General features: G+C 29.6%; 1 long non-coding RNA gene across 3 annotated transcripts; it reads right to left on the reverse strand.

Moving 5' to 3' along the window:
* Positions 1-9152: 9152 nt before the first annotated feature.
* Positions 9153-13883, reverse strand: LOC114182351. 3 transcript variants are annotated; one of them, XR_003604072.1, is made up of 10 exons: positions 13847-13883; positions 13253-13458; positions 12936-13169; positions 10944-11036; positions 10751-10858; positions 10286-10666; positions 10117-10184; positions 9934-10021; positions 9562-9623; positions 9153-9457 (listed from the first exon to the last, which is right to left on the reverse strand). It is a non-coding gene; the product is annotated as an uncharacterized LOC114182351 (long non-coding RNA). The 3 variants fall into 3 exon arrangements; XR_003604071.1 differs by lacking the exon at positions 13847-13883 and having other exon boundaries at positions 13253-13493; XR_003604073.1 differs by lacking the exons at positions 9562-9623; positions 13847-13883 and having other exon boundaries at positions 13253-13493.
* Between the last annotated feature and the right edge of the window lie 664 nt (positions 13884-14547).

The raw sequence follows: 14547 nt of genomic DNA on the forward strand, positions 1-14547 counted from the left end.
AATTTAATAAAACATTTCTCTCTTCTCTTTTAGAAATTATTATATGCTTCACTGCATTTTTAATATATTTTATAGGTTTTAATAAATTTAAGATCCACTATATATGATTAATTTATATTTGGAGTACCCAATATTTTTACGACATAAAACGTTTTGTTCAGTGTTCTACCAATATTTGAACTATATTTAGTCAAATAACATATTTTTTTATTATAGAAATGAATGTGTTTTCAATATTCTTGAAATGGTTTGTCATCACATATGTTAAGATATAAAAAATTCAGCATTTTGTTTTTCAGAAGAAGAAACAAAGGATCAGCGAACCACTGTCTTCGTTTTCAATGAATCTTTGTTTTTGATGAAAAAGTTTTTTCTTTGCCTCTTCTCTGAACCAATGAACTTAATTACGATGGGACCATAGGCGACTATGCAATAACCATTGTCTTCTTCGACGCAGCAGATTTAGCGTTTCAATGAATCTTGTTTTGTTGAAAGTAGTTTTTCTTTGTCTCTTATCTGAACCAATGAGCTCAACTGGGACCATAGAAAGCAATGCATCGTGCTCTGTTCATATCATAAAAACTTAACAATTTCTCTGCAACGTCTCCGATCAGAGGTTTTTGTGCAGTGATTCCAACTTAGCAATTTCGTCATGTACCTGGAATCCATATTCATGCAGAATGACGCAGCAGGTTTCAGGTTTTCAATGAATCTTGTTTTCGTTGAAAATCGTTTTTTTTTGCCTCTTTTCTGAACCAATAAGTTCAACTGGGACCATAGGCCGAAAGCAATTACAGATTCAGACATGTAATGATAGTAAATATTGCATTATTGCTAAGTTTTTTAATCTGAATTTTTTGATTATATCTCTTGAAAACTTATCACAAAAAAAATTATCACCAAAAAATAATAGAAGATTTGTTACAATTTTATATGAAAGCGCAAAAGAAGAAACAAAATTTGGTGACTGTTGCTTCAGTCTGGATTGCATTTGTGCATAATGGCTATTGGCAACGGTTTTCAGCCTTTCAATATATAGCATCTTTTTTTCATTGAAAACTGCAATCTTTCTGAATCATTAAATGAAGCAATTTACTGCTCTGTTTGTTTCGATATGTATTCACAATAACGGAGCAGGTTTAGTTTTAAGTTTTCAATGAATCTTTGTTTTTGTTGAAAACGGGTTTTCTTTGCCTTTTTTTCTGAACCAATGAGCAGAATTACAATGGGACCATAGGAATCAAATCACTGTGTTCTGTTGATATCTAAGGTGAATTTTATACGTTGGTTCTTTGCCTCTTTTCTCAACCATTGATCTCAAGTGGGACCATAGGCTGAAAGTAAATACAGATTCAGACTACATGTAATTATAGTAAATATGTATCATTAATGCTAAGTTTTTAAATCTGAATTTTTTTTGTATTTTTTATGCACACAAGGAATCACATGCATGCAATTATTAACGATATTATGTTTTCTTAAAGTATATAATTCATTATTAGTAATATGTGAAGTTATTTATAAAAATTATTATAATAAATAATTTAATAGTTCAATTCATTGAGTCAATTTGTATGGCAAAACATATATTCTAGTATTTCAAACTTATACCTTTGTCACGGTTTAAGATTAAAAGGGGACAATTTGTATTGCAAAACATATATTCTAGTATTTTAAACTTATACCTTTGTCACGGTTTAAGATTAAAAGGGGAATATATATTTAAGTTGTCTTTGATATCAACTTCTAAAATAATGTAGATTATTACCGCAACATCAATTTTAACTTTTCGTATCTATTTTTTATTTAATTTTAAAGTTAAAAATAATATTACATATATTTGTTAGCTTGAATATCTCTCGAAACTAATCGCCAATCAATAATAGAATATCGGTTACAATTTTATATGAAAGACAAATTTGAGTATCAATATTTATTTTCTTTAAGAATATAATTCGTTATCCGTTAAGAGACTGTTATGCTCCATCACTCCTTTCAGAGTATTGGAGTTTGAATTTTCGTTAAATTTTGTCATTAAAAAACAGTGTATTGGAGGGTCGAAGGATTAAAATATATTTAAATTGTTTTTATCTCGACTTTCAAACAATATAAAATTATTGAATGTATTGAAACATCAAATTTCTTTTTTGTATTTTTTTTAATTTTAAAGTTTAAACAATTACTAATTCAAAGTAATGTTAGTTTGATTATATATGATGAAACTTATCACCAAATCTCTTACCACGTAATCTTACACTCTGTGAAGAAATTTAGTGAAGAAGACACAAAGTACAAAAGAAGAAACAAAATTTAGGAATATTTGTTTACTCTTTCACTCATTCCAACTTTGCAATTTGGTCACTGTTTTTTATTTTTATCAGCAAAAATATGTATAAATATATTATAGAGTATTTAGAGTACTCTAACCCTTATACATATATACTTACAAAATTTTCTAAATACATAATATGTATATAATATACTTAAATTTGTACTTTAAGGAAAAAGTCTACGAAAATTATAACAAAACTAACACAAACTCGGCAATTTGGTCACTCTTGCTTCACTTAGGATTCGTAGAATGGCTATTGTCAATTGTATTCAGCTTTTTAGTGGCATTTTTTTTTATTGAAAACTGTATTTTTTTTAACTAATGAAGAAACAATTAATTTGAATGTGCTTGTTCACTAAAAAAAACTCCTAATTAATATTACTAAAAAAAACTCATATTTTTTGCCAATTTTGTTTTGAAAATTTTTTCGCAAGAAATACTTACAAATTTTGTTGTGAAAAAAAATTTGCAAGAAATTGCTACCAATTTTCTTTCAAAATATTTTGTATAAAACACTTCTCGTAACAAACTTTGTAGGAAATACTTGTAAATTTTATAACTTTATAGAAAATGATTTCCCACGAGGGAATTACCTACCAATTAAAATTCTTAGAAGAAATGACAAAAAAAAGTCTTTTCTTGCAAATTTTTTAATAAATTTGCAAGAAAAATCTCATGTAATACGAGAATTTCTAGTAGTAAATAATCAATTTTAGTGATTATAAATTGTTAGTAGCTATAGTTACCAATTTCGATAGGTAGTAAGGGTTGGTGGAGGGCAGGGTATTAGTGATTCACGCATGCCTCCTCCTAAACCATTAACTAGTTTGTACCAAGTTAGGTTTAAGAGGTGGTTTTGTGATTTTTAAGTTTTTAATTTAGTTTCAAAATTCACTTAGTCAAGTTTATCATATATTAAGCAAATTTTAGGTCATTTGCATGACATAATTCTTATGTTATTTTATTCAAGCATTTCATCAAGCACTTGGTGAAACCATACTCTTCATTGAGGCATTTTGTCAAAGTTTCTGATTTTGTATTTAGGCTTAAAATTATGACAACCTAGTACCTAGAAAACATTCGTGGCATGTTTTAAGGATAGAATTTGTTTTAAATTGTTGTTAAAGATTGAATAGGTATAGTTCTGGTTTTGTGGTTTGCATCTACCTACATTACCGCATTTTAGGTTGAAAGAGTCTTTATACTTGTGGTAATTTAGCCATGCATACATAGTTTGAATAGGTTTTCATAAAGAGTTAGTGTTGATCACTTTTTTACATTTTACCTTGTTTAGACTTGTGCTATAATTGAAATTCTTCTTTATGTGATACACTCATGAAAATGTTCCTACTCTTAAATTTAAACATTTGACCTTAGTGTTGACTTTCACTTTGGAGGTTCAAAACCATGCACAAGTTGTTGGAAACCTCTGAAGACAATTAAATACACTTGTGCATAAATTATTGAAGGAGAATTAGGGGAATTTTCTGCAGCTAATCAAACTACTGCAGAAAAGAATCATTGAAGAGTTTAAGTTTGACTGCATAGTTGACTTTTTGTCTTGAAGCTCAAATGCAAGTTATACATGTTGGAGACCTTTAAAAGAGATATCATGTGAAGTGTTGAAGGCAAAAAGAACCATTGGATTGCACTTAACAAATGCACATGGCAATGAAAAAAAAAATGGTAGCCTAGAATCGTGAAATGCACATCAATCACAAAAGAACAAACAAGAAACAAACTACATCAATTCAATACTACATGACCCATTCTCTAGCATCAAAGTACATACTACCCATATTGCCCCTTACTTGGTTATTTCTCCTCCGATATGCGTTCACCTTGCACTATCAACCTTTACTCCACCACTTTGTCTCTGGACCCAGACCGGTGCAGCAACAACCGTCAACCAACTTCACAAAAAAATAATTCTTCAACTCTAGCTTTAAATTCAAACCAATTGGAAACAAAATTAAACAAATTCAACAAATTGAACACTGATTCTCAATTAAAACACGTCCAATTGGATTGAACATCCCGTGAAAACAACACTCACCCAAAACGCACCTGTTTGATCCTAGCGAGAGAGATGGTGGTTGTGGCGAGCTCGAGGGGAAGTAACTGGCCATGGAGAAATGAAACTCCTCTTCCACGAGCTGGAGGGTACACGTGCCTTCTACTTTCTTATGGTGGCTCACTGGCGAACAGAGTGGTAGGGTAGCGGATTGGCAATGCTTAGATGAGAATTGGCAGGGCAGAGTGAAATTGGGGCAAATGAAAGGGAAAATGGAGAAAAAAATTAGGGCTTAGATGAACGATTGTGGCAGAGAGAAAAGGGAAAATGGTAGAGAAAGCAAACGAAAGTGAAATTGGGGGAGGGAATGTCAATTGAAATTCTGATTTAATTGACAACATTACCGATGACCAAGATTTGTCGGTTAATCCGTCGATAAACCTACTTTACCGACAGATAATTCCGTCGGTAAACCTACTTTATCAATGGATAATTTCGTCGGCACATTCAAAACCAAAATTTATCGATAATTTCGTCGATAAAGTAAGTCACCAATATCATTCACGCCTTTACCGACGGATTTAAGCTAAGGGTGGCAATGCGGGCTGGCCCGGCCTGCATAAGGCTCGCACAACGCGAGCTGGCCCGCCCCGCCCCACATACTTTATGCGGGCTGAAAACACTGGCCCGCCCTGCATACTTCTTAGCCCGAGCCCGCGGGCCGGGCCGTTTTTTTTAATTTTTTTATGATAAAACTTTCAATTTTAAAAATTGGGAAACTTTAAGAAGTTCACAAAATTAAGTAAAGACTTTGGGAAATTAGATGATAAATTGATAATTCAACATTTTCATCATATTCATACTATGACATACACAATGTATTCTTTAAATTTTAGCACATTAAAAATTACATAGTACTTGTCTTTTCTAGTTATACAAGAATTTGAAACGTTAATGCAAGAGTCCATAAAAGAAGTAATTAATATACACAAGTGCAAGTTTTTTTTTTTAATTTTATGCGGGCCGGCCCGTGTGGGCTAGCCCGCGCGGGCTGCGGGCCTATGCGGGCCTGCGGGCTCACTACCCTAGTCCGCCCCACATTTTTTCTGCGGGCCAGGCCCTAATTGTCATCCCTAATTTAAGCCGTCGGTAAAATCAAGAGTATGATCAGTCGGTAAATTCGTCAGAAAGTTATCATTACCGATGGAAGAAAATCTGTCAGGAAAAGCCCGTTGGTAATAAGATTTTTTCTTGTAGTGACGTATGTTGTCTCATTTTCCAATCACTGTATTGAAAATCTATCACCACATTAGATGCAACTTGTCCAACCATCGTTGTCAATTGTAATAGTTAAAAAAAATATCAAAATTAGAGGAATAACCCGTGAGCTCGCCCATTGGCAGGTTAGATTGGCTACCTCAGCCCACTTCCTCTAAACGGGTTGACCCAACCTGGTCCATTTTCATAGGGTCTAAATTGGATTGGGTTAAAATTGGTCGGACCAGTGCATTTTGCCATCCCTAATTTGATATTTGAAATGACCTAAGTTAGACAAGAAATCGTGTGTAGAAAAAATGTTGAAACTAATGTAATATTGAAGGGATGAATTTGATATTAAGTGTAGAACTGTCAAAATGGGTAACTCAGCCCAACTCGACTCGACCCACCATGGGTTGATCATTTAGTGAGCCAACCCATTCCGATCCACATGAGTTAGTGGATTAAACAGGTTGACTCATGGGCTCGCTTAATTAAAAAAAGTACTATTATTTATTTATTTTTATTTCAGTCAAAACTAAGTTATAATTAAAATTAAAATTTAAATAAACTTTAATACAATCCAAATACAAACCAAAATCACAAAAATACAAGTTATCTATGTGTTCAAAAAAACAACTTTAGATGACCTAAATACAAAACCCAACTTAACAAAAAAAATACTTGTGTGACTCTTTATTTGTGGGTTAGTGAGCCAACCCAGTTTACCAGGGGTTCAACTCGGGTGAGTCGGGTATTAGATGGACTGGGTCAAAAATCAACCTGTATCAAAGTTTGTAAAAGAATTTCAACCCAACTGAAATCTTAGTGGACCGAGTTGGCACGAAGGTTCCAACCAATTTTGATAACTCTAATTAACTTATTTAAATGAATATTTCTAGTAATAGATTATTTGTTTAGCATATGTTCTTTTTATAAAAAGATAGAAATAAAATTTGACGAAGATTATTCGGCTAGTTAATTGTATGCATCAAATTTACTCCTCCTTTTCTTTAAGAAGAATATTACTAAATAAATAGTCTATTTTTAAATTAGTAATTTTAAACATTTAATATTAAATTATCCATAATGTTAATATTTGATTAAGTTTGAATAATAACATAAAAATTAAATAAAATTAACTTTGAAAATAAAAAAATAAAAAATTACGAATAATAGAAAAAAATATTAAATTACAAAAATTAATGTTTTTCTTTTCTTTTGAGAAAAAATAAATCTATTAGTTTCATAAAATTTCTTGTTTCAAATATAATCTTAGAAAATAAAATTAAAAAGCTATAAAATAATGTTTAAAAATAAAAATAAAATAATATGAAATAAGAAAAAAATCTTAAATTAGTGTCATATCAGAAAAAAAAATGTTAGAATATATTTTTTAACTATATTAGAATATATCTGTTACATGACATTTAAAAAAATATCAAAACATTAGATAGAATTATATTTAATTTAGCACCCAAATATACAATTTTAAATTAAATTAATTAATTATATAAAAAAATAAAATAAAATATTATTATTCATAAACTTCTTCAAACAGTAAAATATTATAATATAAAAAATTAAAACATACACCTTTTTTTTTACTTTAATAGGTATCTTTATAAAAAAAATATATTAAAATCCGGAAAAAGTCATATATTTGAGACTAAAAATTTCTTTAAGCCTAATAACGTATTAAAAATAAAATAAATACGTAACAAATATTTTCATACAACAAACTTTGGAAGGTTGATATTTAAATAATAAAATTTTGCATATAAGTTCACAAAATTTTCTTTAATTAACAAGTTTATCTTTTACAATGTTTGTACCATAATAATGTATATATATTAAAAAAAGATAAGTTTGAATGAATTTATATTAGATACTAGTCTACTAGATTTTCAAGAATTATATCTCCGATAAATATATTTATTAACAAGTTATGAGACTTAATTATAGGCATTACTTTATCCGGATAATTATATAAATAAAAACTAAATAAAATTAACTAAGAAACATATGACACATTAGTAACTTATGCAAACACACAGAACATGCAATTTTGGGCTTGTTATGTAGAAATAAAACAGAAAAGAAGTTTTCTCAGAACAAATATCTTGTGTTCAAAAATTCATTATATATGGAGATGAAGTTAGGTTTTCGTGGAGAAAAAAATTACTATATATGTAATTAATTTGCTTTAATATATATTTTTTAATTATATACATATTTTGGACATGACATTAATAATATATATATATATATATATATATATATATCGCTATATTTTATTATATAAAATAAATGTTATTTATTAATTTATTAGTTTATATATAAATATTGTATATATATATAAATATTGTAGATATATATATATATATATATATATATATATTTTTTTTTTTTCATTGAAGTTTTCCCACAATTAATATTACCACACATTATTAGTTCAGCAAGAAATATTTAAGAATAAAATAAACATTTTCTGGACCAAGATTATGTACTGAATATAATTGAGTAACTATCCGACCTACGAAAAGAATTAGTTTTAGGTTTATAATAAAACTGAAGTCATAAAAATTAAGGGAAGAGATGCATTTTCTTTGTTAAGAAAGAAGAAAAAGAATTTTTGTTAATTATTTATGAAAATTTAACTGGTTAGAATTTAACATATATTAGACTTAATTTACAATTATGAAATATAGAAAAGAAAATAATAATAAAAAAATGAAAACACAAAGTATGTTTCTTTTTCTTTCTTTTTTCTCTTTCATGTCCCATTATTTCTTTCCTTTCTGCTTTTATCGGAGAAATTTGCTGAAGTCTGCGACAATGTTTAGTTTTGATATGATGACATCTATCGCTATATCAATTTACCTCTTAGAACCTTCCAAACATTTCTATAATTTATTTTATTGCTGCACTTCACTTTTATTTTCTTTCCTACTGTGAACACTATTACATATATTACTTTCGATAACATTTAAAAAATGTTGTTAAAGTCTAAAAAATTGTGTTACTATTTGCAAAGGTAACATTTATACACATGTTATATATAATGCATGCTACCAAAATATTTTAGTAACATTTTTATGTATTATTAGTATCATTTCTAAAAATGTTACCAATTAGCATTTTTATTAACATCTGAAAAATATTGCCAATTTAATTTTTTTGTAACTTTTGAAAAATGTTACCAATAAATTTTTAAACATTTAATGAAAATGTTACTTATATATTTTGTAACATTTAGATGAATGTTATCAATTATCTTATTTTACAACAATTAAGAATGAATTGTCTTCTTGTAACATTTTAAAATTGTTACTAATTTATCTATCTAGAAATAAGGATAATACACTTTTTTTTTAATTGAAACAATCCTACGACAATATTTAGGTAAAATTCAATTTAGGCTTCTTATTGACACTATGCATTCTAGCCCCTGACGTGAATTGGGCAAGAGAAAAGGCTTCATAATAGTCCAAAGGAGAAATGCAAGCATAAAAATATTCTAATTCTTTCATTTGAATACAACCATAGTTTCTGAATACTGTATCCACTCAAATCAAATATCGACTCTATAAATTGTCCCATAAAATGCTATATAAAATGCTACAAACAAGTACCTAATTGCAGTAGCATCATCACTTGTTAGGCATTAACAATAAAGTATGTGACAATAAGAAAAAAAGTCTGCAACAATAAGAAAATATGTTCTTAACCAATTGCAAATACAAGCAATGTATACAACCATGACAAAGTTCTTATTTTTTCCCACTTTTCTTGAGCTTAGCACCACTAAAATTTCCCTTTTGTGGTGTCTTTGTTTTCAACTCATTCAATGTCTGTAAAAAAAACATAATTAAGAATAAATAGGCTTATATCATCTTGAAAATCAAATTGAATGTTTTGTATTAAATTATTATTGAAAGAAAAACAATGCTTTAACCTTCATAACTGATTCAATTGGATAACTTTCTTCAAGGCTTGGATCCACTAGTTTGTGAATACCTTTTAAAGGATTACCATGTGAATTCAACACATAAACTAAAATCAACACAAAAATTTGTCTGTTTAAATATTCATGACTTAACCCCTAACACACATCAAGCAATATATTCAATCTCAATCTCAACAGAAAAATACACTAAAAACTGAACAATACAAGAAGGGAAAATGATTAAATATATATGAATCATGTCTAAGTATGAACAATACATGCAAAGGAAAATAATTAACTAAGAAATGAATAATAAGGGAAGGGGAAAACATGCAGAAACAAGTATTACTATCATATGTAAAGAAACAAATAAAAAATTACCATATTGGGAGACATAGTGGGAGAATGCTCGGGCACATTTAAATCTTTTAAAACTTTGGCCTTCTTTGCTTTAGATTCTTTTGATTTACTATAAAATTTATAAAATGATAATTAACATCAATTTTAAAAATTCATTAACAAACTAAAAATTCAACTAATTGATGTTAGATGTGATGAATTTACCTTTCAACATGCTTCCTTTGAGCTTTTTCCTCCTTCCGCTTTTTCTTCCTATGAGAGTTAATTTTGTCCTAAATTTGAAGAGAAAAAAATGAAACAAATTTACAAGGATGCATATATTTACAATAAGCGAACAAACAATGATCTAAAATGATGTTGAATAAAACCATACATTCATATCTCTTTCATTTATATTTGGATTCCACATGCTAGAAAATTCTGGAATTGCTACTGTTGGAAAGCATGTCTACAACTGAGCCAAAAATGTTTTAAAACCAGTAAACATTTCAGTTTTGATGGCTTCCACTTGTTCTTATAATTTTACTTGCATCTCCTCTTGCATCTCTACTCTAGCATTCCTCTTTACTTCATCTATTATTTTCTGGATTTCAATTGTAGACTTAGTTCCCCATAAATCTGTAGGTGCAACCCCTTTTCCATATATGCGTACAAAGTCAGGTCTCTCTTTACCCAAGACTTGGGAAAATAAATCATCCTGAGTTGTGCTTTCCTCTACTTCAGGGTGTAAAGTAATGGCCTTCTCAAGCTCTGACTGAAAATCAAAGCACATCTACTTAATTTGAAAGAATTTTAAGTGTCAAACAAAATTAAGTATAAATGATAGAGATGTTCATACAACAATTCTACTTGTTCCATCCTTTGTCTTATTTCCATCCTTTGGCTTATGTGTCAAAAGGAACATTTCTACACGGGAGGTCTCTTTAATATCAACATTCTTCATCCTCTATTAAAATTAAAATATGTAAGATTAGTTCAACCAATTTTCCAACAAAAGCACAAGGAAAATTGTCCTTAACTAGTTTTCTTACCTCTTCTTCACGAATTTCTACAGAAGTTTTTGATCCAATGGTATGGAAAAATGTATACTTTGCTTTGTTAATTTTATTCTTCTCACTACGTTCCTTTAAAATAAAAACACTACATTAGCAAAGGAAAAATTTAATCACAAAGTAAGAAAGTAACCCAGCCAAAAGGTAGAAAAAAGATCAAATATGTACAATTCAACATCTAATTAATATGAAAATTAACATCCAATACAAACAAACAGAAAAAAATAGCACCTCTATCGCATAAGGAGGAAATAACATAGCTAAAAATAAACTATAAATTACTATTACTTTAGCCATGTTAGATTTTCAAAACTTAAGAAGTATTTTCCACTATTCAAGTGGAATAATGGATGGTCGATTCTTTAAATTGCACTCCTCCTTCATGTTTGGCTTAAAGAACTTCTTTTTCAAGCGACATTTGTGGGTCCTCCACCTTGAACCAATACTTTGCAAGACCTACTTTTTACCACATTCTTCTATATCAAACTTTGACTACACCAAAATATATTTGAATTAACATTAATATCAATTCAGAAATAACTTGTGTGTTCAAAATAAAATCATAAAGTCACTCCAAATGAAAATAAACAACATTTAAAAAGTCCGAAGTCCAAAGTCCAAACCTTGTTTTGACTATCCCACAAAGTCACAAGAATTGATTTCGTCTAATTAACATTTCAACATGGTTACACCATCGTCCCATCATTAACCAAAATGAAGAAGTATTCCAGACATTGCTTGTAGTAAGGTTTTCTAAAATTTAAAGGTAGATGCCATTTTACATTCATTAAACAGACAATACTCATACTAAAAAACAAGTAAACAAAGTATCTTACGAGAAACATACTCATCACTAGTAGAGAAACATTCATTTTTCAAGGAAATTAACGAAATACATTGCCATGCACCCAACAATTAATAAAGATTTTGAAATCATGTTGGCTTGTCGATTGTCACATGTAATTCAAAAATCATGAAATTTCAATACAAAGGCAGATTTAAATCTAAGTGGCACAAATCTTACCCAATGAGAAATGACTTCAGCTATTGTCACTACTACAATATCTAAATATAAAGATGTCACTATGGTGATATCCAAATATTATATGTTGTCAATTTATAAAAAAAATAATATCATAAATATCACCGATTGAAGATTTAAATATTTTAAAAATATTTTCAATATACAGTTACGAAAGAAAAAAATGCTGTAAAGAATGATGTGGCATTATCATAACTTCTAATGAGTTTGATTATAAATTAAATGACTTTTCAAAGATTTACTTGACCTTTCACAATTTTTATGTATGTATTACTTTAATTTTTGCTGTTATAAGCATTTAACTCCATTAAGTAAAACCACAAATTTATGGCTAGAGTGATGATTTGTAGTAATTTAACAACCATCAGAAAATTTGTGAAACTTCTATACACAAATTATATTTTGTAGCAGTTTTACTTCATTAGATTGAAGACTCATTTAATCACTTATCTGCAGAGTATCAAAACAGAACTAAAATACATTTGTAATGTAAGGAACCTAACTCATACAGTTTCTACACAAAAGGGCCTAAATGTAAAGATAATATGAGAAGGCACTTTATCTTGTTTGATATACAGAGAGGAATGAAGTTACCATAATCTTGAAGAAGAGCATACTATAGAGGTGAGGGGAAACTTTAGCAAGAATCAAAATACACACAATACATACAAAACAAGATGTGTTAAACTTTATAAAATAAAAGAATTACTCGTATTTGCATCTTCAAACAAACAAAGCAAGTATGAGTTGCTTTGTCTTCATCATAAAAAATAAATAATGTTATCTTATCTTGAAATTGATCCAAAAATAGTGACAAATTTGTGTAGCTCTTAACACTAATATATTGACATTTAATGTTCAATCTTGGTCCAAAATCAATTCAAAAATAAATAGAAAGCATATATCAATGATAAGAAAAAAAATGATACCTTGACTATTTGCCACATATCCTTCCAATTATCTTTCAACTCTCTCCAAGTTGTTATGTCAAAGGAGCCATGTGTGCATTCCTAGCCAATGTTCCCAAATAAGAGCTCAAGGCAGCCCTATATTGACCAATATGTTGGCCAAGAATATTTTGTGTAACTTGATGCGATCTTCATGACTCAAACCATGAGTCTTAAGACACTTTGTTCAACCCCTTTTGTTCTTGATAACATGACCTGTTTTAATAAATGACAAAAGAATAATCTTGCTTTTGTATTTTTTTCTAAAGAATATATATTATCAAGTACTTTACACTTACTATCATCGTTAATCAAATAGGGTGCAAAGGGTGTTAGGCAAGGAATTGATGCTGTCTCCTCTAGCTCATTAAGAATTTCAGCCATTTATTCACTTGGCCATAAAGCCTTATGCTTCTTGGTGTATGTTTGAACTTCTTGATAATTAAGGGTATCTTCCATTGAGCTGGCAGTCCATGAAACTTTACCTCTTGCCCTTATTGTACCACTGTAAAAAAATAAAAACTGATGAAAGATTGACCCCAACCAAGGATGGAGGCACATGCTTAAGAAGACTAAGAATGTTTAGAAAGTAAGTTCACTAATCCTTCATCCCTTTCATTTGTGTTTGCTATTTTTGATTCCCTAAGTTGACTTAGTTGAATCAACTTTAGTTGACTTGTTGACCTTAGACTAGGTTTGACTTGTTGACTATAGTTGACTTTACTTAAGCCAACATGCTAATCTATGTTTATTTGCTTTGTAGGTTAATTAGGAGTAAGAAAGCAATGCTGGGTGGTGCATGATGATTGGGGAGCATAAATGATGTGGATGAGAGAGTAAAGCAAAGACATAAAGCATAAAATAAAAGGCATAAAACAAGTGTACCTATGTACCTTTGGTCTCCTTTGTTTTTTGCACATTTTGGCCACTTTTTGGAGACATATGAGACATATTCTTTGTCTCCTTTTGTGCTAGAACGAAATTAGCCTTGCACACACCATAGTTAGCTCTTTTGTCTCTCATTTTTGTAACCTTATTTGACCTAGTTTCTAGAAGCTAGGGTTAGGTTTTTGTAGAGACATCCGTAGGTATCTTTTATTTGCTTAGAGGCCCCTAAACTCTTCTATATAAGGGGTGCTCCTAGACATGTAAAAGGGTTGAAAATTTTGAATTAAAAACACTCTTGTGTCTCAACCATTTGTGAGAGTTTCCTCCCTTGGGAGTGAATACTTTTAAGCCTTATCTTGCATAGCAAGTGGCGGCACACATCCACTCATCTTCAAGGTTGCCATGGCTTCTAGCCTAGCCTTGTAGTGGCGTGCTTCTCACATTTTTACCATTTCTTTCCTTTCCATTTTATGTTTTCTTCTTCCTTTAATTGTTCTTGGTTTTCTACGGTTTATGTGCCTCCCATTTCCTTTTTGTTTTGAATCAATCCATCATCTTCTTCTCTTGAGCTTTGTGAAAGAAACCTTGACATCTAGATAGCATGCTATCTTAATGTCCAGTGGGGATATCACTTAGCTTTCTTAATCAACTCACACCATATTCAATAATCTTAAAAAGGAACAAGATAATCCTTTATAAAAAACAT

The sequence above is a fragment of the Vigna unguiculata genome, chromosome 4, assembly GCF_004118075.2.
Source record: "Vigna unguiculata cultivar IT97K-499-35 chromosome 4, ASM411807v1, whole genome shotgun sequence".
Classification (NCBI taxonomy): Eukaryota; Viridiplantae; Streptophyta; class Magnoliopsida; order Fabales; family Fabaceae; genus Vigna; species Vigna unguiculata.